We start from the raw sequence: 21428 nt of genomic DNA on the forward strand, positions 1-21428 counted from the left end.
GTTAGGAGAAAAGCTAAGCTGTGTGCTCTTTTGTCTTCCTTTATCATAACTTGGAGAGGGGAAAAAACCCACAAGGGCCTTTCTTAAGGGAAAACTCATCCTAGACAAGAATGCATGCCCAAAGAGCAAGAAAAGGTTCGAGGTTAGAGTGTTTCTGAAGAAAAAAATAGGAAGAAGGAAAGAAAGAAAGATAAAAAAATCAGTGACCTAGCTCAGGTTCTAGAATCAAACTGACAGTTTGTGTAAAAAGTTGTAAAGTTTTTCACTTCCTTGAGCTTTCATAAGAGCCCAGAAGTTTAAACTGGAAAAATCTCATAAAAATGCTCCAAGTGTCTCCTGGAACCTGACTGCAGAGAAGGAGGATTCATGAGCAAAGGGGTCAAAACCAGGCTGGTGTAACCCACAGAAACTGCTTCCCTGAACAAGGGGGAGCTCATGGACCCCAAACTGATGGCTGAGAGGCCAGCATAGGACTGATCCAGACCCCCTGGATATGGGTGTCAGTGAGGAGGCCTCAGCAATCTATAGGGTCCGGGGTAGTAGATCAGTATTTATCCCTGGCGTACAAATGGACTTGGGGAGCCCACTCCACGTAGAGGGATGCTCTCTCGGCCTGGACACATGGGGGAGGGCCCAGGCCCTGCCCTGGATGACATGACAGACTTTGGAGATCCCCCATGGAGGGCCTCACCCTCCTTTGGGAGCGGAGTGGGGATTGGGTGGGGGTGAGGGGGCTGGTGGCGGGCAAGGGAGGAGGAGAAAGTGAGGGAGCTGGGATTGACATGTGAAGTAAGCTTATCTCTAATTTAATTTTTAAATTAAATACCCCAAGTGGGCCTGTGGGGCTGAAGAAATGACTCAGCAGTTAAGAGCATATGTTGTTATCCCAGAGGACCTGGGTTAGGGTCCTAGCACGGTAGTTAATTAACCATTTGTAACTCCAGCTCCTGGGGATCTGACACCCTCTACTGGCCTCCATGAGCAACAGACACATACCTGGTGCACATTGCATACATGCAGGAAACACTCATACATATGCAAATAAAAATATATCTTTCAAAACAAAATACTCCATGAACTATTTATAGATTTAGAGAAAGAGACTAGAAAAATATTTTACTGAATTTATGCATGCTCAAAAGCCATTATTAGTATCACTAAACGTTCCATTTTACTCTGCACATTCATGATGAATTACATTCATGCAGCGATCTGGTATGAGGTCTTTCTTCCCATGTGTGAGGATGGCAGGAAGAACTCTGCTTTATCTCCGGTGTTTGTGTGCGAGGGGACGTTTAAATAACCAGCCTTGTCCAGTGACGTTGCCTTGTGGACATGTGGAGTAGCCCACGGGAAGACCTCCGTCTCCATTGCTGCTGCTCTAGAGTCCACAGGCAAAGAGGAGAGTGGCTGAGGCACCGTGACTGCAGAGTGCCCAGCTCGGCAGCTGCAGACCCTGAGGCCCTTCAGCTGAAGCCTCGCTGTGCCAAACTCAAGCTGCAACTGCACTACACTGTCACCACCTCCTTGCCGAAGCAAAGCGCCACCCACTACCTCTTTCTTCACTCACCACTGGCTGAAGGCAAGATGTATTCATTCCCTACCTCCTGTTCACATAATTATTCTAAACTCTGAAGGGCCCCGAGCTCTGGGCTTTATCCCCGCCTCGAGGAGAACCACCCAGGGAGGTTCCCTCCGACATGGCAGAGAGGGAGTCTATCCGAATTCTCTTCACAGACAGCCATGGCCAACGAGTTCTGAGCTGCAGATCTCCAAAACACAGGCGGCCCTCTATCAGCAGGCTCCTTATGGGCATCTTAGAAGCCACAGTGCCCCCCTCAGCCTGGGGACACCTGATGCCAGTCACTGCTCAGTCATAGAGGAGTGTCTGCTTTCTAGTGTTGTGACAAGCACCATGAAAACTCTGGGTGGAAAGCGTTTATTTGATTTACAGACCTGGTCGCTGAGGGAAGTCAGGGCAGGAGCAGAGGCAGGAACTACAGAGGGACAGTGCTTACTGGCTTGCTGTCGGGCTCACACTGTTACTTATACCTCCAAGAACCACATCCCCAGGTGTGGCACCGCAGGAGCAGGCTGGGCCCTTGCACACCCTCAGCAATCAAGACATGCCCCCAAAGACACTATCGCAGGTAATTAGATGGAGGCATTGCCCGTCTTCCAGGTGACTCTAGTTTGTGTCAAACTGACGAAACCTGGCACAGGGAGTTTAGCTGACTAGTCATGGGGACAGGTGTGTGTTGGTGAGGGGGGCACTATTCTTTGCCTTGGAAAAAGTGGCTCTAAGTACTTGGCAGTTTACTTGACAGGTATCTGATGGGGAAGTCCTTCTGCGCATATGCCAATGAAGCACTGTTGGCCAATAGGGATTCAAGAAATGTGAGACTAGGAGTCTAGGAGGATTCTGGGAAATGTAGTGAAGGGAGTGGTAGCAACGTGATCCCTGGAGAAGAGAACCCAAGTCTGACATTCTCAAAAAGGTAAGTCCTTATAAAATATATATTATGAGTCAATATCAAGTCAGAGCTAGCCAATAAGAAACCAAGCAAATGGCCAACAACTTCATAATTAATATAGTGTCTTGTGTGTTATTTGGGGGCTGAAAGAGGCCAGGACCCAGGCTGAAACAGGACCCAGGCGGTGGGCAGGAAGAATACACGTTACAGGTAGCCACACAAAAAGTCCCTTTTTCTTAACGAATGACAGCAGCAGGGCTACTGAGATGGCTCAGTAAGTGAGGCACATGTCATCAAGCCTGACAGCCTGAGTTCCATCCCAGATCCCATATGGTAGGAGAGACATGACTCCTGCAGCATTCCTCTAACTTCTAGTTTATGTGCCTTGGCACAAATGCACAGTACACACCACACACACACACACACACACACACACACACACACACACATACATGCACGCACTTGCTTTAAAAACAATGATAACAAAATCCAGTTCTAGTCCCAATAAAAGAAACCCCATTCTAACTAGAGTCTTAGAACTGAGGTACTTTAAAGAGTGTCCCATCTGTGGAAACAAAAACACACAATTTATGGGTCTCTAACTCATCACTCTCTTCTGAAGCTTAAACACAAGTTTCTAAGTCCTGACTCAGTTCTTCTGGAGTTAAAGATAATATCTTAGCAAGAAACAGAGCCATGGGGCTAATATGACTCCTTTTCCAATAAAGGAAATAATTTATACAGTAATTAATTTTCTAGAGGAGGAAATAATTAATATAGTAATGACTAATTTTCTAGAGGAGGAAATAATTAATACAGTAATACCTAATTTTCTGGAGGAGGAAATAATTAGTGTGGTAATAATGTAAACATCATTTTACACTAAATTAAAATGAAATCTTTAAAAATTAAAACAAATCTTTCCAAGGAGATTTTACACCTGTGATAGCATTATGACCCACATTACTAAACCATAAACACTAGGGCTCCACTATCAACTCAGTGGCCACCAGTCACTGTGGCTACTGAGTGCCTGTGATGTGGCTAGTTCAGAATGCGCTGTGCAAGAAGTATAAAATATCTATGGCTACATGTTGAACCAACATTTTAGGTAAATCAATTTAAATGAAATGCATGACTAAAATTATTTCCACCTGCCTATCTCTTGCTGTTTTGATGGTGATTCTACAACTAAAGCATATATTTCCTAACTTTCTCTAAAATTGACCAGAACTTTGGGGAAGAAGGGAAAAGAGAAGGGAAGCGCCTGTCAAAATGTGCACTATTGCAGCATGGAGTAGTCTCAGCAGCATCATACCACTTAGTGATGATGCCCCATGAAACTAAGAATAAACATCATATCACTTAGTGATGGATGCCCCAGGAAAATAAGAGTAACCATGGGGTTTGCATTTGTCTTTGCTTGTTTTGTTTTGGTACTCAGGAAATCCAGAAGTAGCATTTTTTTCCTCCTGCTAAATTCTATCAGAACTGGCACAACCTTAGAGTCCTGCATGGAGCCCAGTTCCTGAAATGAAGCAACCAATGCACAGTGTCTCTTTTGAGGTCAGTGTCATTCAGTGTCCTTTAGTGACCACTTATGGTTCCAAGTAAGATCAGTAGCCAGACTATAATCAAGAAACAACAACTGCAAAGTGGATTTGGCTTATAGGAAACATGCTTCTCTTTTTCTTTGCTTTATGCCTCTGTAAGTCTGACTCCCCCCAACAGAGCAGCCACTGCCAGGAGCCTGGCTCGCTGGAGGAAAGAACAAGCAAATCGCATGCTGTAGACCAGAAGTGACACACATCTCATTGTTCTAAACAAACCAGACTTGCTAGCCATAATTATAAGACAGATAGATTTGTGATGCTCTCACAGGAAGGGGTTCTGCAGTGATGGCAACTGAATTCGGGTGACCATCCACAGAACAAGAAAGCCCATGGACCCTTACATGGCTCCTGCTTACCAAGCCATGTTTTCTCTTCCCCTTGTGAATTTCTTAAGAGCGTTTCAATGCTTTTGCACTAGAACCATGACTCTTGATCAGGGTTATCTCATTCCACCTGCTATTTCCCTAACTTTAAATTTCTAGAATAGAGATTGTATCTCACATTCTCTTCTTACAGAATACCCTAGACTGACTCCTTATGCAACTGTGTTCATTGTTGTGTATTCAGTGAATAAACTTGACATGAATAATCTCTACTGGAGAGCCATCTAAGAAATGATCTGCAAGGTTCCAAGGTTAAGTCCAGTCACCAGGATGCTGAAATCTGAGCTACCATTTTTCTCTTTTTCTCTGTGCAATAATGTTGAGTCATTATAGAATAAGTGTCACTTGGATATAAAAGCTGTGACCGAGTCTGGCCTGGTGGTACACACCTACCACACCCCACAAACACAAGGATCCTCTTGGTATGTAGATAGGAAGAGAGCTCTGGATGGGTTTAGTTTCACAGGCATGTCCTAAAATGGCCGGGAATTGTGTCCACTTCCTGATTCTCCCTCACTGAGACTAGATAAGTGTGTGCTTTGTATAAGGGCTCTTATGACAGACTTGTGCTGGCATGTGGAGTCTGTCACAGACTACACCACTCAGCCTTTCCATCTTTGTTTGACTGACAAGTCTGGAGGAGCTACAGGGGAAGCTTGCCTTCATAGGACTAAGTCCTGTCACCCCAAATAAGAGACCCTTCCCCCAAGGAGAACGGTGGATTCTGGCTTCAGATCCACTCCTGTACTGAGGAGTCTGGTCTCTTGTTTACTTTCATTTTATTTACAATTGTACATTGCAAATCTTCTTTCTTGCCTTTAATTCTTTAATCAGTGCAGTCAGCCAACCATCCCTAGATGACATTAGTGGGGTCTTGCCTCAAAATAAGAGGCAAGTGTAAACAGAGGGCTGGATTCAGCAATAGAGAGAACTTGTTAGTATATACCAGGTCCTAGACTTGACCCCCAGGTCATCCCTCCCACCCCTGACAAATCAGTTAACTGGTATCAACGGAAGTAACATGTGGGCAGAATTCTGTTTACATATTTATGTCCAAAACTCTCCCCGTTTCTGATTGCTGTATCAGTTCAAATTTCACACACTTACAAATAAAGAAATTTTAAAACCCTACAAATTGTGGCTTACACTAGCACAATTTTAAAACTAGATTTGTTTGTTTTCATGTAGCATGAAGCTTTGAGCTAAGCAGAGCTGGTACAAAATGAAGTTCTATTAAAGACCCAGGTTCTTCCTCTTTTTCTTCATTTCTGTTTGTTTGTTTGGTTTTTCAAGACAGGGTTTCTCTGTATTGCCTTGGAGCCTGTCCTGGAACTTGCTCTGTAGACCACGCTGGTCTCGAACTCACAGAGATTCACCTGCCTCTGCTTCCCAAGTGCTGGGATTAAGGGCATGTGCCATCAATGCCTGGCCTTTTTCTTCATTTTTTTTTCAAACAACAAAACATAACAAAATAAAGTATGTTAAGATAAAACAAAGCCATCGCATCAAATTCGGACATTACAAAATAACAGAAGGAAAAGAGCCCAAGAGAAGGCACAGGAATCAGAGACCTACTCGTTCACACACCCAGTGAAAACACTAAATTGAAAGCTATAATATGTATTTGTAGGACCTGGTGCAGACTTGTATAGGCCTTGGCCATACTGCCTCAGTGTCTATGAGTTCATGCAAGCTTTGCTCAGTTGATTTAGAGGGCCTTGTTCTCCTGGCGTCCTCCATCTCCTCTGGCTCTTACACTAGTTTCATATTCTCTTCTGTGGGGTTCCCTGAGCTCTGAGGGGAGGGATTTGATGGAGACATTTTAGAGCTCTGTACTCCATGGTTTCTCCCTTGCATAATGTCCTGCTGTAGATCTCTATGATTTTTTCCATCTGCTACAATGGCTGAGCAAGGCACTGATGTATGAGTATAGCAGAATGTCTATGTGTCATTTTAATGTAGCTTTTTTGTTTTTTTAGACCAGGACACCTGAAAGCTCTAGAACAACAACAACAAAAGAAACCACACCCAAAGAAACAGATGGCAGGAAATAATCAAAGTCTGAACTGAAATCAATAAAATAGAAACAAAGAACAATACTAAGAATCAATGAAACAAAGAGTTAGTTCTTTGAAAAAATCATTAAGATTGACAGACCTTTATGCAAATTAACTAAGAGGTAGAGAGAGAGCGTCCAAATTAACAAAATCAGGTGTGCTGTTAAATTGCTAATATTAGATTGCTTCAGGGTTTTTTGTTGTTTGTTTATGCAGCCACTTAGTGCTATGAACTTGTCTCTTAGAACCTCTTTATTTTTGTCTCATAAGTTTGGGTATGTTGTACACTAATTTTCATTCAATTCTAAAAAGTCTTTATTTCTTTATTTCTGTCTTGACTCATTTTTCATTGTTCAGGGTTCATAAGTTTGTAAGCTTTCTGTTGTTGTTGATTTCCAGCTTTAATTTGTGGTGGTTTGACAGAATGTAGGGGGTTATTTCTTTGGCTTTTGTCTCAATGACCTCACTATTGGTGAGAGTGAGAAATTACAGTATCCCACTATTGGTGTATGAGGGTTAATACGTGATATAAGCTGTGGTAGTATTTCTTTTACAAAAGTGGGTGTCCTTGTGTTTGGGGCGTGGATGATGAGAATTGAAAAGTCCTCTTGGTGTATTTTTTTTCTTTGATATGTATGTACTGTCATTCCCCATCTCTTTAGATTAGTTTTGGTTTGAAGTCTATATCATTAGATATTAAAACAGCAATCCAGTCTGCTTCTTAAGTCCATTTGCTTGGAATATCTTTTGCCAACCCTTTATCTGAGGTAATGTCTATCCTTGGTGTTGAGATGTGCTTCTTGATTTCAGTAGAGGGACGGGTCCTGTTTTCCCATTCATTCTGTTAGTGTGTGACTGTTCATTGGGGGATTGTTGACCCCTGTTATTTTGTTGTTGCTGGTGGTGGTGGTGGTGGTGGTGGTGTGTGTGTGTGTGTGTGTGTGTGTGTGTTTCCCTTTTTTATTTTTCTGGACTGCAATTATTTATTTCTTGTGTTTTCATGGTTGAAGTTAAGCTTCTTAGGTTGGAACTTTCCTTTTAGCACTTTCTGTAGGGTTGGATTTGTAGATAGATATTGTTTAAATTTTTGTTTATCATGGAATATCTTATTTTTCCCATATATGGTGATTGAAAGTTTTGCTGGATATAGCAATATGGGCTGGCCATCATGGTCTCCTAAAGTCTGTAAGATGCCTGTCCAGATCCTTTTGGCTTCTAGAGTCTCCATTGAGAAATCAGGTATAATTCTAATAGGTCTGCCTTTATATGTGACTGCTTCTTTCCCCTGCAGCTTTTAGCATTCTTTCTTTTAGGAGTGAATCCCACAAAGTTATCCACCCATGAGGGCAGGGACAAGTAAATTAGCACAGGTAGAGATAAAAGGAAGTGAAGGGAAAAAGGACCTCCTCTTTTGGAAGCCGGCCACGCTTCTGACTCGCAGCTTGTGTGATTCTCTCTCTCTGGTAAATAAATATATTGTATTCCCTATAGCATTGATTATCATCATTATCTGGTGTCAGCTGAGTGGATTGGAAGCCCATGCCTCTGTGGCCAGTGGCCACCTGGCTCGGCCCCCCGAGGTGAGTGCTACCCTCCCTGCCCTCACCTGCACGCCCAAGCGCTCACCGCATCACAGCCAGACAAGACATCTCAGGAGGAGGAGAGATGACAGCTCATCTACAAGGTCATATTCTACCATGTACTGCTATGTGTAAGGAGACCTCATAAAAGGTAAGAGAAGTGCTCTGTTTGTGTCTTTACAGGAAAACTTAGTTCTCAATAGCGAAAAAATACTGGGCATATGGATACCTGAAGAAGAAAGGATAGCTACCCAGAGGACCATCAAACATGCAATAATACAACGTGTCTGAATCTCTCTATTCTGTTATTATAATTTCCATTTTTATTTGCTTCTTAATATGCCTTAGTCCCAATTCATCTAATTAACGCTGGCTTTAGAGTTGGATTGGCTTTCCTGCTTCAAACCCAAGCATATTGTTAAAATACAATTCAGAATTTCTGTATTATATCAAAGAGCCATTGACATAAGACCGAAGAAAACAAAATTAGGGACTGTCATCTGTGTATACTTGGTTCTTTTTCTAACATTCTAATCTCCTTCATGTTTATTATCTTCCTTAGGGTTGCTTTTCCCAGTATGCATACACATAAACGTTAAAAATTTCTGTGCTAACATTAATGTTTCAGTTTTCCAGATAACAAGGAATTTCCTGACAACTGCTTCAGAAAGATAATGGGGATTCACTTCCTTGACTCCGCCTGATTCGACTGGATGCATCTGAACTGCCCCACATCATCGACCCCACCTGACAAGCACCATCCTGAAACCGATTTAGGACTAGGCACAACTCCAGAATAAGGAACTGATACAGTGCACCTTCTACTACAATCTGACCATAGCTTCAGATAAGAGCTTCAATCAACAATAGAACTCCAATCAAGAACTTCAATCAAGCATCTCCTGCCAAACAAAGACTAATTAACCTACTTAAGACTCTTGTTACACTAACAATTTCTCCCCACAGGTCCCCATGATTGTCATCGTCCCACTTCAGCAGGAAGTAAATTTGAGAATTCCACGTCCCTTCTCCCTACTATTGATGTTAGAGTATAGTTTACACCTGTTAGTGTTAATTTTCAATTATTTTAGGGTTGGAATTGGAAGGAGGTGTTCAAACTTAGGCATCCCTTTCAGATAAGTTTAGAATTTAGGTGGAATGGATATGTTTAGCTTAGGATATAAGTAGGCTAGAACTTACTTATCATCCTCTATGTATATATGTTTGAGTTTGTATCAAATTTAAATCTTCTATTTAGACTAAAAGAGGAATTGTAGGAGTGAACCCCACAAAGTTATCCGCTCATGAGGGCAGGGAGAAGTAAATTAGCACAGGTAGAGATAAAAGGAAGCGAAAGGAAAAAGGACCTCCTCTTTTGGAAGCCGGCCACACTTCTGACTCCCAGCTTGGGTGATTCTCTCTGGTAAATAAATATATTGTATTCCCTATAGCACTGATTATCATCATTACTTTCTTTCTTCTGTGTTTAGTGTTTTGACTATTATGTGGTGAGGGGACATTCTTTTTTGTTGTTGTTGTTTTGTTTTTCTCTGTATTGTTTTGGAGGCTGTCCTGGAACTCGCTCTGTAGACCAGGCTGGCCTCGAACTCACAGAGATCTGCCTGCCTCTTCCTCCCCAGTGCTGGGATTAAAGGTGTGCACTGCCAAGCCTGGCCAGTGGACATTCTTTTCTGGTCAAATCTACTTGGTGCTGCTCCATTCTTGTACCTTTTATAGGTATCTCCCTCTTTAGCCTATAAAAATTTTCTTCTATTATTTTGTTAAACACATTTTTCTGGACATTTGAGCTGGTTTTCTTCTTATATTTCTATTATTCTTAAATTTTGTCTTTTCCATAGTGTCCCAGATCTCCTGGATGGTTGTTTTGTGTCAGGAGGGTTTTTTTTTTTAGATTTAACATTTCCTTCAACCAATGTATCCATTTCTTCCAGTGTGTCTTCAATGCCTAAGATTCTGTCTTCTATCTCCTGTATTCTGTTGGTGAGGCTTACCTCTGAAGTTCCTTTTTGAATTTCTAAATATTTTATTTCCAGAATTCCCTCAATTTGGGTTTTATTGATTCTATTTCCATTTTCAGGTCTTCAGCAGTTTTATCCATTTCCTTCCACGGATTCTTTGTGTTTTCCTGGAGTTCTTTAAAGGGTTTATTCATTTTCTCTTTAAGGACTTCTATTACCTTCACGTAGTCAGTTTTAAGGTCTGTCCCTTGTGCTTCATCTATGTTAGAATATTCCGAGCCTGCTGTGGTAGGGTTGTAGGGCTCTAGTGGAGACGTTGTCTTGGCTGTCATAGGTTGAGTTTTTATGCTGGCGTCTAGGCATCTGAGATTCAGATGAATGTAAGTCTAGATGCAGATGGCTGGTTGGGTGGGTGTTTTGCTCCTTGGTTTATGTTTCCTCTCTGAATTTTTGGAGAGCATGATGACTGTGTATTTCCTGGTAGGAAATATTCTTTGGACCTGATAGTTGTGGCCACTAAGGTTCCAGGTAAAATATGTTTCTGGGTATTTGGAGCAACATGTAGGGATAGGGCTAGGCTAGGGTCTGAAGGGGTCACAGGACACTTAGGGATGGGGTTATGTTAGGGTCTGAAGGGGTCACAGGACACTTAGGGATGGGGCTAGGCTAGGGTCTGAAGGGGTCACAGGACACTTAGGGATGGGGCTAGGCTAGGGTCTGAAGGGGTCACAGGACACTTAGGGATGGGGCTAGGCTAGGGTCTGAAGGGGTCACAGGACACTTAGGGATGGGGACATGTTAGGGTGTGAAGGGGTCACAGGACACTTAGGGATGGGGCTAGGCTAGGGTCTGAAGGGGTTCACAGGACACCTAGGGATGGGGCTAGGCTAGGGGCCTGGAGTGGTCACAGGAGGGAGGAGAGCACTGTGTTCAGCCAGGATCTGCTTGTTTAGTCTCTTTGGAAACAGAGGGAAGACAGGGAAGAGAGGTCACCACGGAGCAGCAGCTACAGCACTGGGAATGAGACTGGGGGTTGGATATGGAGGAAGAGAAGGGGAGGGGGAGGCCTACAGTCAGCCTACCTGCTTCCCTGACAGGAGTGGCCTGTGGGTTAGCAGGAGTGCCTGCTGGAGTTGGGGATGGACTAAAGTGAGGAGTTAGGATGTGAAGGGATCCACAGATGTGGGGAGCTTGGGAAGGAAGGCTGCAGCTGGTTTCTGTTGCAGAGCTAGAGATGAGACCGGGGATTGGAGCTGGAGGAGAGTGAGCTGTGATGGTCTTCAGTTAGCTTACCTGTTTCCCTGGCCTGCCCAGCTGGGCTTCTCCCCTCCGTCTCTAATGTGACAATTTTTTGTGCCACGCTTGTCAGTTCATGGCTCTTGTCCCTTTCAAGTCTCACTCCCATGTCCCAGGTCACAAGGAGGGGAAAAAGGGAAAGGAGTGTTCTCCTTAAGTTTTACATTTTCATGTAGGAAGTGACGTTCTGAAGACCCTTGTCCCCATCCCCATCCCCGTCCCTGGTCCCAGGGCTTCTGTATTTTATTTATCCAAAGGGAACTGTTTGCTTTTCTACCTAAAAAAGATGCTAATGCCAGTCTCAGCTCCTATGTCCCTACTACTGAGGAGAGTCAGGAAGAAAGAGTTGACTGAAGGGTGAGTTGAGGTCACACAGAATGGGACATTTTCCACAGGGCCTTTTTGAAGGGGTTTTACCCAGCATTCCTTTGTCTGCTGTGTATAGTTCCTATGATGTCGTCTAACCATGTACCTAAATTAAACACTCACATCTACCTTTTCATAACTTATGAGGCTATACTATGGGAGTAGCTGCTGTCCTGATCATCCTTACCTGATGCCTTACATTCCTCCCTTGGTGAGCAGCCTGACAGCCAGGTGGCTTTGATCTGAGTGTATGGAAGACATCGGTGATCAGAAACATGTAACAGATTTATGTTTGCTTTATGGTGGGTGCATCTAGAAGTATTATTAACAAAACCCGTCTGAATTTTCAATGCCTTTGCTTTTTTTGCTTAAAGACCTCAGTCTTCTTGTGTAGCAAGGGGGGCTTGAACTTGCATTGCTTTTGCCTCAGCTGCCGGGGGCTGGGATTATAGGTGCTGTCTTAGGGTTTCTATTGCTGTGAAGTGCAGCAACTCTCACAAAGGAAAACATTTAATCGTGGGCTAGCTTACAGTTCAGAGGACTAGTCCATTATCATCATGGTGGAAAATTTGGAGGCATGCAGGGAGATTTGGTGCTGGAGAAGTAGCTGGGAGCTCTACATCTGGATTCACAGGCAGCAGCAAGAGACAGTGACGCTGGGCCCGACTTGACTTGAGCCTCTGAAACCTCAAAGGCTGCCCCCAGAGACACACCTCCCCTAACAAGGCCACGCCTCCTAATAGTGCCACTCCCTAGCCTATGGGAGTCATTTTCTTTCAGACCACCACAGGAGTACACCAGCTAGCCTTCTGTGCTTAAGCTTGTTTCTCAGTCAAGTTTTAGTTAGGTTTTATCTGACTGCTAATTTATAAAAGTGTGAGTTCATCCTCTGATCACACTCACAGGTTTTGCTCTCGGTTTTACTTCTATTTGATCTCCTGTCACGTATGCATATGCCCCATGCAAAGGAGCTGCCCTTAACAGAGTTTCCATTGCTCTTTTCCCATAGGAAAATGGGTATCTCTAGGTCAGTGGTCCTCAACCTTCCTAAAGCTGTGGCCCTTTAATACAATTCCTCCTCAGGCTGTGGTGACCTCCAACCACAAAATTATTTCGTTGCTACTTCATAAGTATAATTTTGTTTTCATGATTGTAATTGTGCTACTGTTATGAATCATATTGTAAATTTCTGACATGCAGGATATCTGATCTGTGACCCCCAAGGGGCCAGGACCCAGAGGTTGAGAACCACTGCTCTAGATAATCAAGGAGGACCATTTTAGGAGTTCATCTCTCAAGGAAAAAAAAAATCTGTCCCCAAGTAATTTGCTACTTTTCTCGGAAAAGTCTCCCTGCACCAGGAATAATAATAATTCCGTATAAAGGTACTGTCACACTTCCCAAGGCAGGTGAGGAAATGGGAATGTTTGCAGCAGTCTGCATGTTGGGCCCGGCCAGTAGTAAACAAAGGGAAAAGGGAAGCAGGAGGAAGCTGGCAGGAGGTCATGTGACTAGCACTCTGTGGGTCTAGTGGGATGCAGGAAAACACGGAGGAAAAAGGAACGGATTCATATCTCAGTCCCAAAATTCTGCACCATATACAAATCTGAAGATGCAGCCTGATTAATGTGAGCCGGTGCCGGCCGTGAGCTGTCAGCTCCTTGCAGCAGCAGCGGCACGCCTCTGACCCCGGGCAGCTGGCAGCGAGTACACTGGGAGCAGTCTGAGGACTCCCCGGGCTTAGTGACAGTTGCTCAAATCCCTTATCATTTGCCCAGAGAAGAAAAGAAATTCTAGAAACGGGAGACCAAAGCTGACTGCTTCATTTGCCCTCAAAACTCTAGGTGATTGTCAACCCCTCTGCCGATGATTTCCAGAGGGTGCAAATGGTACCTTCCCTCCTCTCCTGGCTGTCCTCACTGCCTGGTGAAAACACACAGTACAAAGAAGGCTGCACTGGGGAAAACATGTAGAGCAGAAAACTGTCTCCGCAAGACCTGAAGATGGACAGACGGGAAGGGAGTGCAGGGCTGCCCGGCACTTCAGGCATAGGGTGCAGGGCAGCCACCGGCTACACAATACTATTTGCAGGTGAGTTACATCTGCCTATGCTCTGCAACGTTTGTTTAGCTACATAAAGATCTGTTGCTTTTGCTTACGCTGCATTTGTTTAACTCTGAGAAGCTGTGAGTCTTTGCCTCTCTAAACACCTGTTGATCTAATAAAGAACGAATGGGTAGGCAGGGCTGGCAGGAGAGAGAATAAAGAGGAGAAATCTGAGAGATGGAGGAGCAAGAGAGAACAAGGAGAGGACAGCAGGAGCCAGCCACCCAGCCACCCAGCCACCCAGCCACCCAGCCACCCAGCCACCCAGCCACCCAGCCAGCAACAGAGTAACAGTGAAAGTAACATATACAGAAGTAAGAAAAGGAAAAAGCCCAGAGGCAAAAGGTAGCTGAGGATAATTTAAGTTAAGAGAATCTGGCTAGACACAAGCCAAGGCATTCATAAGTAATAATGTGTGATTTATTTGGGAGCTGGGTGGTGGGCCCCCAAAGAGGAAAGAGGAAAGACATACCAGCAGCCACAGCCACAAGCTCCGACTCCAGCGCTTAGTCAACAGTTCAGTTCTTAAGAACACGAAAATATTGTTCAGGGTTGAACAATGGTTTATTCTTCAGCTGTCTTGTCCTTGAAAATAGCAGACTTTTTCTAGGGAAATCTGGTTGTGTTGCGTGACCTCACATGACCCGTCTGTGACTATTTTTGGTTTGGCTTAGTTTTCTTGTCTTTGCCCCGGTAGGAAAGAAGAACTAGACCTGTGAGAATGGGAAGGAGATGAGGTATCAGGAGGTCAGACACAGGAAGAAAAGGCCAGAGGCTGAGATACCCTGGGAGGAGCAGAGTGCCTCCTAGGTGGATGGAGAGTGGGCAGAGGAAACAGGGGAGGAGCTGGGCCAATCCTGAGCCCCTCGCTGTGCTGAGCTGGGGCTCATGGAAGGGTTAGGATTGGCACTTTGGACCTGCCGGGACAACCACAGCTTGATGAAGGCGTACCTGAGACAAGATAACTGGCCAAGGGTCAAGACCCTTCAAAGCCAAAGGAAGAGTGCAGGCTCAGCTGGTCACCCTGCTGCTCTAGCCGTGATCCAGAATGATTTGAGCCTAAGATGAACTGACGGGGCTGAATATACTAAGAGGCTGTTACCTCCCCTCAGCCTGACTCCCCCACTCCCTGTGAACCCCCTTGGGGGGTGGAAAAGAACCTACAGGACACTGCCTGCCCCTGGTCTGAAAGCAGTGTGGGCATTCGTCACTGTCCCTGACAACATCAGCAGCTGTGGATTTAAATGAGATGCCTACGTCCCTGCTGCCAATCTAGTGACAGCATATCCTGAAGTATTTGACTAAAACAATAGTGCTTCCTTACTCTAAATACTTATACTGTGTGTGAGTGTATGTGTGTGTGTGTGTAGGAGCATATGTCTGTGTGAGTGTGTATGTGTGTGTGAATGTACATATGTGTAAGTGTGTGTGAGAGTGTATTGTGTGAGTGTGTGTGTGTGAGAATGTGTGTGCATGAGTGTGTTTGTATGTGAGTGTGTGTGTGAGTGTATGTGTGAGATTGTATTGTGTGAGTATGGGGGAGGGTGAGTGTATGAGTGTGTTTGTGTGTGAGTGTGTGTGTTCGAGGGTGCGTCTGAGAGTGTAGAGTGTGTATATGTGTATGTGAGGGTATGTGTGTGAGAATGTGTGTGTAAGAGTGTATTGTGTGAGGGTGTGTTATGAGAATGTGTATGTATGTGTCAGTGAGTGTGAGTATGTGTGTGTGTGAGGGTGTATATGAGAGTGTGTGTGTGTGTGTGTGTGTGTGTGTGTGTGTGCGTACTGTGAATTCCTATGTGTCATCTCTTTCTGCTTGGAATAAAAACAGAATGAATTCTCCTTTTGTTGCTTTGGATTCATCTGTGGTCCAATTGCAGCATTAAGTACCTGTTGCTTCTAGATCATTTTTAATATTTAGTTTCTTCTAGACGTGGATATTCCCTTAAACTGCAGTCGGTGTGACATAAAATTCAATGTTTGGGGTGAAGGCGAAACTCAGAGTTGGCTAATTTGTGGGTTAAAATGAAAGGTCTGGTGATGCTGCATTCCTTTTTTAAACAACAAGCAGAAATGTAAAGACAATTCACACACACACCACACACACACATATACACATATCGCACACATACACACACATCACACACCATATGCACATATACACACACACAGACACACACACATCACACACACACACACACACACACTCAGATTCAATCTTTTGTCCAGCTTTTTCACAGGGTCTCACTCTGTAGCCATGGCTGGCCTGGAACTCACTATGCAGATCAGGTTGGCCTTAAACTGACAGAGATTTGCCTGTCTCTGCCTCCTTAGAGCATGTCGGGCTCTTTTCATTCATTTTCAAACCCTCTTTTAAGCTGAATAAGAATGTCTAAAGTTCTTTATGGAAATGTTTGCTCAAAAGTGTGTCAAGTTTTCCTGCGTGCTTGCCATCACGCGGAGATAAAGGAAGCAGGAGCCCACTCGTGCACCATTCAGTTAAGGCCAAGCTGGTGCTCTAGGGTGACAGTTCATTTGAAACAAACATTTAAAACAAAAAGAAGGGAATTAAGAAACATATACTAAATGGTCAAATATGCTTTTCTCCGATTTCCTCTTTAAGTGTTAGCTTAACTTTCCACAGATTCTAAAGGTGTTTTACATCCCTGAAAAGGTGAGAGCTTTGGACGGTATGAGGCAGATGGTCCCACAGACAGGAGTGAGCTTACCTCTTAAGATAACAGAAACTGCGCTTCCATACTGAAGTACATCTCCTATTCTTTTACGGTTTTACTTGACTTTGCAAGACTTAACTCAAACCATCAGCTTAGAATTGCATTTTTCCTAATCTGATATAAATATATTACCACGATTTTCTTTCTGTTTATGGGACAACCTAAAATGGTATCAATCAATCAGTCTACAAATATTAGAGAGTCTCCATCATATCTTGTAGTTAACATCTTTTTAAGAACTAGACAAATAACATATATTATTTATTTCTGTCTTAAGGAATTTGTCATCTCTGTGCAAGAAAGGCAAACAAAGGAATCATCACTAAACAACATGAAATGGTTAATATTATGCTGCATGTTTATCTTAGTGGATGTCAATAAAGACCACACAGTTGAGTCTATGGCTTAATCAAAGTTCATGTCATTTTAAGAGCTAGGCTGAGGGTGTAGCTCAGTGGTGTCAGGTCCCTAACACGAGGGGGCAGAGGGGACGATGCACAAATAGATATTATAGTGGTAATCTTTATGGCAAGATTTGGTGGCACTCAAGAGGCTGATGCAGGAGGGTCGTGAGTTCAAGGCCAACCCAGATTACATAGCAAGTGCCACGCCATCTTGGTTTACACAGTAAGAAGAAGGAGGGAAGAACAGAAGAGGGAAGAAAGTAAGGCGAGAAGAGATGAGTGCGGGCTTCTCAATGGAGATTTTATTGAACAGATGCAGGGTACATCTTGTGCTGCCAGGTTCTACTCCTCCACTTTACCACACATCTCTAGAGTCTCCTGGGGAGACTGGCTATGAAGGCTGGCCTAGGACTGACAGAGATGTGCCTGCCTCTGCCTCCTGAGTGTTGGGACTAACTAAGATCAAGAATGGGAGAAGTCAGATTGATTTAGCTTGGATAAATGTTCGTTCCCATCCACTTGTTGTAGGCAGAAGAAAGGTCATGTGGCATCTTGAGTTACTTGAGTAGACATGTTGTATAATAATCTTTTTGTACACTGTAAAAATGTGTCTCTGCCTAAGGCATCTTCTGATTGGTTTAATAAAGAACGGAATGGCCAATAGCTAGGCAGGAGAGAATATGCAGGATTTCCTGGGAGAGAAAGGAACTCTGGGGAGAATGGAGGCAGAGAGATGCCAATGAGACACTGAAGATGTTGGCCACGTAGTACAGAGGCCAGGTAACTGAGCCATATGGCAGAATGTAGGTTAACAAAACAGGTTAATGTAAGTTACAAGAGCTAGTTGGGGAAAAGCCCAAGCTAAGGTCAAGCTTTCATAATTAATAATTCTCTATGTCATTATTTGTGGGCAGGTAGTCCCAAAGAAAGACCGACTACATAGACATCCATTTCTTCTTCTAATATAACTTGACCTTTGGTTTCAGGTGGGAATGTGCCTAAGACCAGGATATAAATTAAAACAGGTCAACCTAGTCATAGTCATTAAAGTATTTCTCTTTTGTCATTATACATACTTACTCAGACTCTTTGAACCAGAAGTGACCACACTATATAGTTCTGGGAAGTGAGATTTCAAAGAGTCCATTAGGAGAAACCTCCCTCCCAAATGAAAGAGTTATATGAAGAGGCTAATTCCCTGCCATCCTCTTGTCACTGCTGTATAACTATAAGTCACATTGGCTTCTAGAGGGGTCAATCTGATACCATGGCCTTATTGAGCTTAGACACAAACATGGGAACATTATGGTAGCTTGCTAGTTGATTTTTCAAACAGGGATTTCTTATGTACTCAGGCTGCCTTAAACTCAGGAGCCTCCTACTTTAAACTCCCAAGTGCTGAGATTACAATCCATGGCAAACTTTGCTTTTATTTATTCAGTATTTAATCACATTTAATGAGGCTACAATTGCCTAAGTGAAAAGGCAGCTAAAATACCAGGCATCCTGTCTGCAATGTTGGCAGGGGTGGCTCTTTCGGAGGGCACTAAGAGGGCATGAAGGATTTATTGATAGGGCTGATGTAGTTTTGCATGGGACAGGCAACGTGTTAAGCCCCACATTCTAATGGTCCCACTTACTCTACACTTGCTCTGATTCCTCAGGTGAAATGACAGTATCTCCCTTGTAGATGAGAAAATGGAACTTCAGAGGATAATGGCTTGCTCGTTAAGTAGAGCCAAGGGGATTGGCTGAAGAGATGGCTCAGCAGTTAAAAACGTGTGTTGCTGTTGCAGAGGATCAGGGTTCTGCTCCCAACACATACATACATACATGGTGGCTCACAGTCATCTGTGACCCCAGCCCCAGGGGACCTGGCCCCTTCTCCTGACCTCTGTGGGCATCAGAAGCAACAGTGGTACACATATATGTAAATAACCCCACCCCAAAATTTAAGTACAGTGCTAATCTAGACAAACTCTAGAGATACAATCTAGCATGTGTTCCCTCTCAACCTCCCAGTCCAGAGTCATACATTGCATACCATGGTGCTGAAATGGCTACAAGTTAAAGGCAGAGTAGACGTAAATTTCATGGACTGGGCTTTCCAGAGCAGGTCAGAGAGTGAAGGCAAAATAGACCTCAAAGAGGGAAACAACAATGAAGGAGCATCACACACGGAGGAGATACAGGGGGCTGAGTGAGAGGATGGATACGGTCAATATATGATGCGCTCAAAAGAGGTTTTCTTTATGAAACCAAAACTGTGTGCACGGACTTTATGTCCCAATAGAAGCTTTCACTTTTAAGGAAGAGGATTCCAGACAGTCTGATGAGTGTTTCACATAGGGTGAAGGCCCACATCAAAGAATTCCAAGAGCCCGCGAAGGCCTTACATTTAATACAACAAAAGTGGTGGCTGGGAACCCTGTGGGTCTGCGAGCAAAGAGAAAGAGGGCCATGTTGGCTGCAGAAGCTGACAGGGATCTAGGGCAGGGCCGCAGTATGAAGGCGATGCTGACGGGGATCTAGGGCAGGGCCGCAGTATGAAGGCGATGCTGACGGGGATCTAGGGCAGGGCCGCAGTATGAAGACTATGTGGCCTAATGCTTTTAAAGCCAAGGACATGTCTTACAGTCTAAAGGCAAGTTATGGGACTAGAGAGGAAGGCCCGCCAGGAAATACGTTTAAAGGAAAACTAATATAAGTTGTTGACTGACAGGATATGAGAAAGGCCAAGAGAATGTTTCCTTCAGCAGCCTCTCCCCTTGCTCTGAGGCTCACGGACTCTGCGTGTCTTCTTTTAGAACCCTGTGATTTTCTTTCTGCTGGCGTGCTACCCTTCAGTCTCTGTGCTGCTTCCTCCATAGCGCTGACTGAGAAGCGAGGCCTCAGCTACACAACACAAAACTGCCAAGTATTCTGAGATTAATTCCACACAGGATGTGGGGACACTCTTTTGGGGGAGAAAAGGAAAGTTCTAGCTTACCCATTTTTAGGAAATCAGGTTACTCTAGACTCCGTAGTGTAGGACCTTTCCTACTAACTTCTGAATGCCAAGCCCCTGAGTGCTGTGTTGACTTGCTGGTCTGTGCGTAGTGCTCCGTAGATATCCTCACTCTAAATGTAGATCTGCTGCAGGGACAGAAAACATTGTCGGCACATTATTGCCCTTAGCAAACTTCTTATGGTTGTCAGGTTGCCTTTTAAAGTGCCTTATACAGGGGCTGGAGAGGCGGCTCAGCAGTTGAGGGCACTGGCAGCTCTTGTCTAGAATGGGGCTTGAGTCTCAACCCTTGCCTGGCACCCCACAGCCCTCCCTGTGGACCTGACGCCCTCTGCTGCCATGGGAGGGCACTGCACACACATGGTACACAGACATGCATGCACACATGGTACACAGACATGCATGCACACATGGTACACAGACATGCATGCACACATGGTACACAGACATGCATGCACACATGGTACACAGACATGCATGCACACATGGTACACAGACATGCATGCACACATGGTACACAGACATGCATGCACACATGGTACACAGACATGCATGCACACATGGTACACAGACATGCATGCACACATGGTACACAGACATGCATGCACACATGGTACACAGACATGTATGCATACATAGTACACAGACATGCACGCACACAAAACACCCATACTCATAGGAAGTGTTACTGGAAAGTAAAATGAAACAGACTCAAGTAAAGCGTCTCTCCTGATGTCACATCTGGCATTCCCAAAGCTAGGGACATGAGTAACATCTTTTCGTCTGTTCTGTTAGGAGGATGTCCAGAAAAAAGAGTCAGAGGCACCGAAGAATCAACAGTTGGTGTCTACGCCCAGAGGTTTCTTCTCCTCTCTCGTTGGTGGCTTCGATCTTTTTAATTTAGGAATAAAAGAATTCTTGGAAATGACTATACCTCTGCTTCACTGTGCTAGACCAGAACTTCGGCAGCACCTACAGGATACATCAGGAGATACAGAAGGAAGTCAGACTCCTACACATAGTAGGAAAGAGACAAACAGCTCCGGAGAAACATAAACAAAGAACAGGAAGCAACCACTTCCACAAGAGAAACCTGAGCGGCAGACAAGCAGTTTGTTCAGTGCTACTACCAAACAGGGAAACTCAAAGCAAAGCATAGCTGAGGTGCCCCCCTCCGTGGTTTGGCAAATTAACAAATGCTCCATTAACATTGGCTAGTAGACAGATGACTGATGGCACTCACACAATACTCATTCACAGCTAGAGAACTCGGAGTTGGTGTTTGTAGCACCTTAAAGGGCAGTTTAAGTTCTCTGTTAAAATGTGTGATGTAGTTAAGAATAGGAGATTTTCTCTTCCTCTTTCTAACCCCTGAAGAGTTGATAATTCCAGTCTATAAAACAAACTGATAATATATTAACTGAAGGAAAA

At 44.1% G+C, this 21428-nt stretch overlaps 1 long non-coding RNA gene across 1 annotated transcript; it reads left to right on the top strand.

Moving 5' to 3' along the window:
* The first annotated feature begins 13306 nt into the window (after positions 1–13306).
* Positions 13307–20925, top strand: LOC121133302. Its single transcript, XR_005870124.1, has 2 exons — positions 13307–13839; positions 20793–20925. It is a non-coding gene; the product is annotated as an uncharacterized LOC121133302 (long non-coding RNA).
* Positions 20926–21428: the final 503 nt, after the last annotated feature.

The sequence above is a fragment of the Mesocricetus auratus genome, unplaced genomic scaffold, assembly GCF_017639785.1.
Source record: "Mesocricetus auratus isolate SY011 unplaced genomic scaffold, BCM_Maur_2.0 Super-Scaffold_100021, whole genome shotgun sequence".
NCBI classification, from domain to species: Eukaryota; Metazoa; Chordata; class Mammalia; order Rodentia; family Cricetidae; genus Mesocricetus; species Mesocricetus auratus.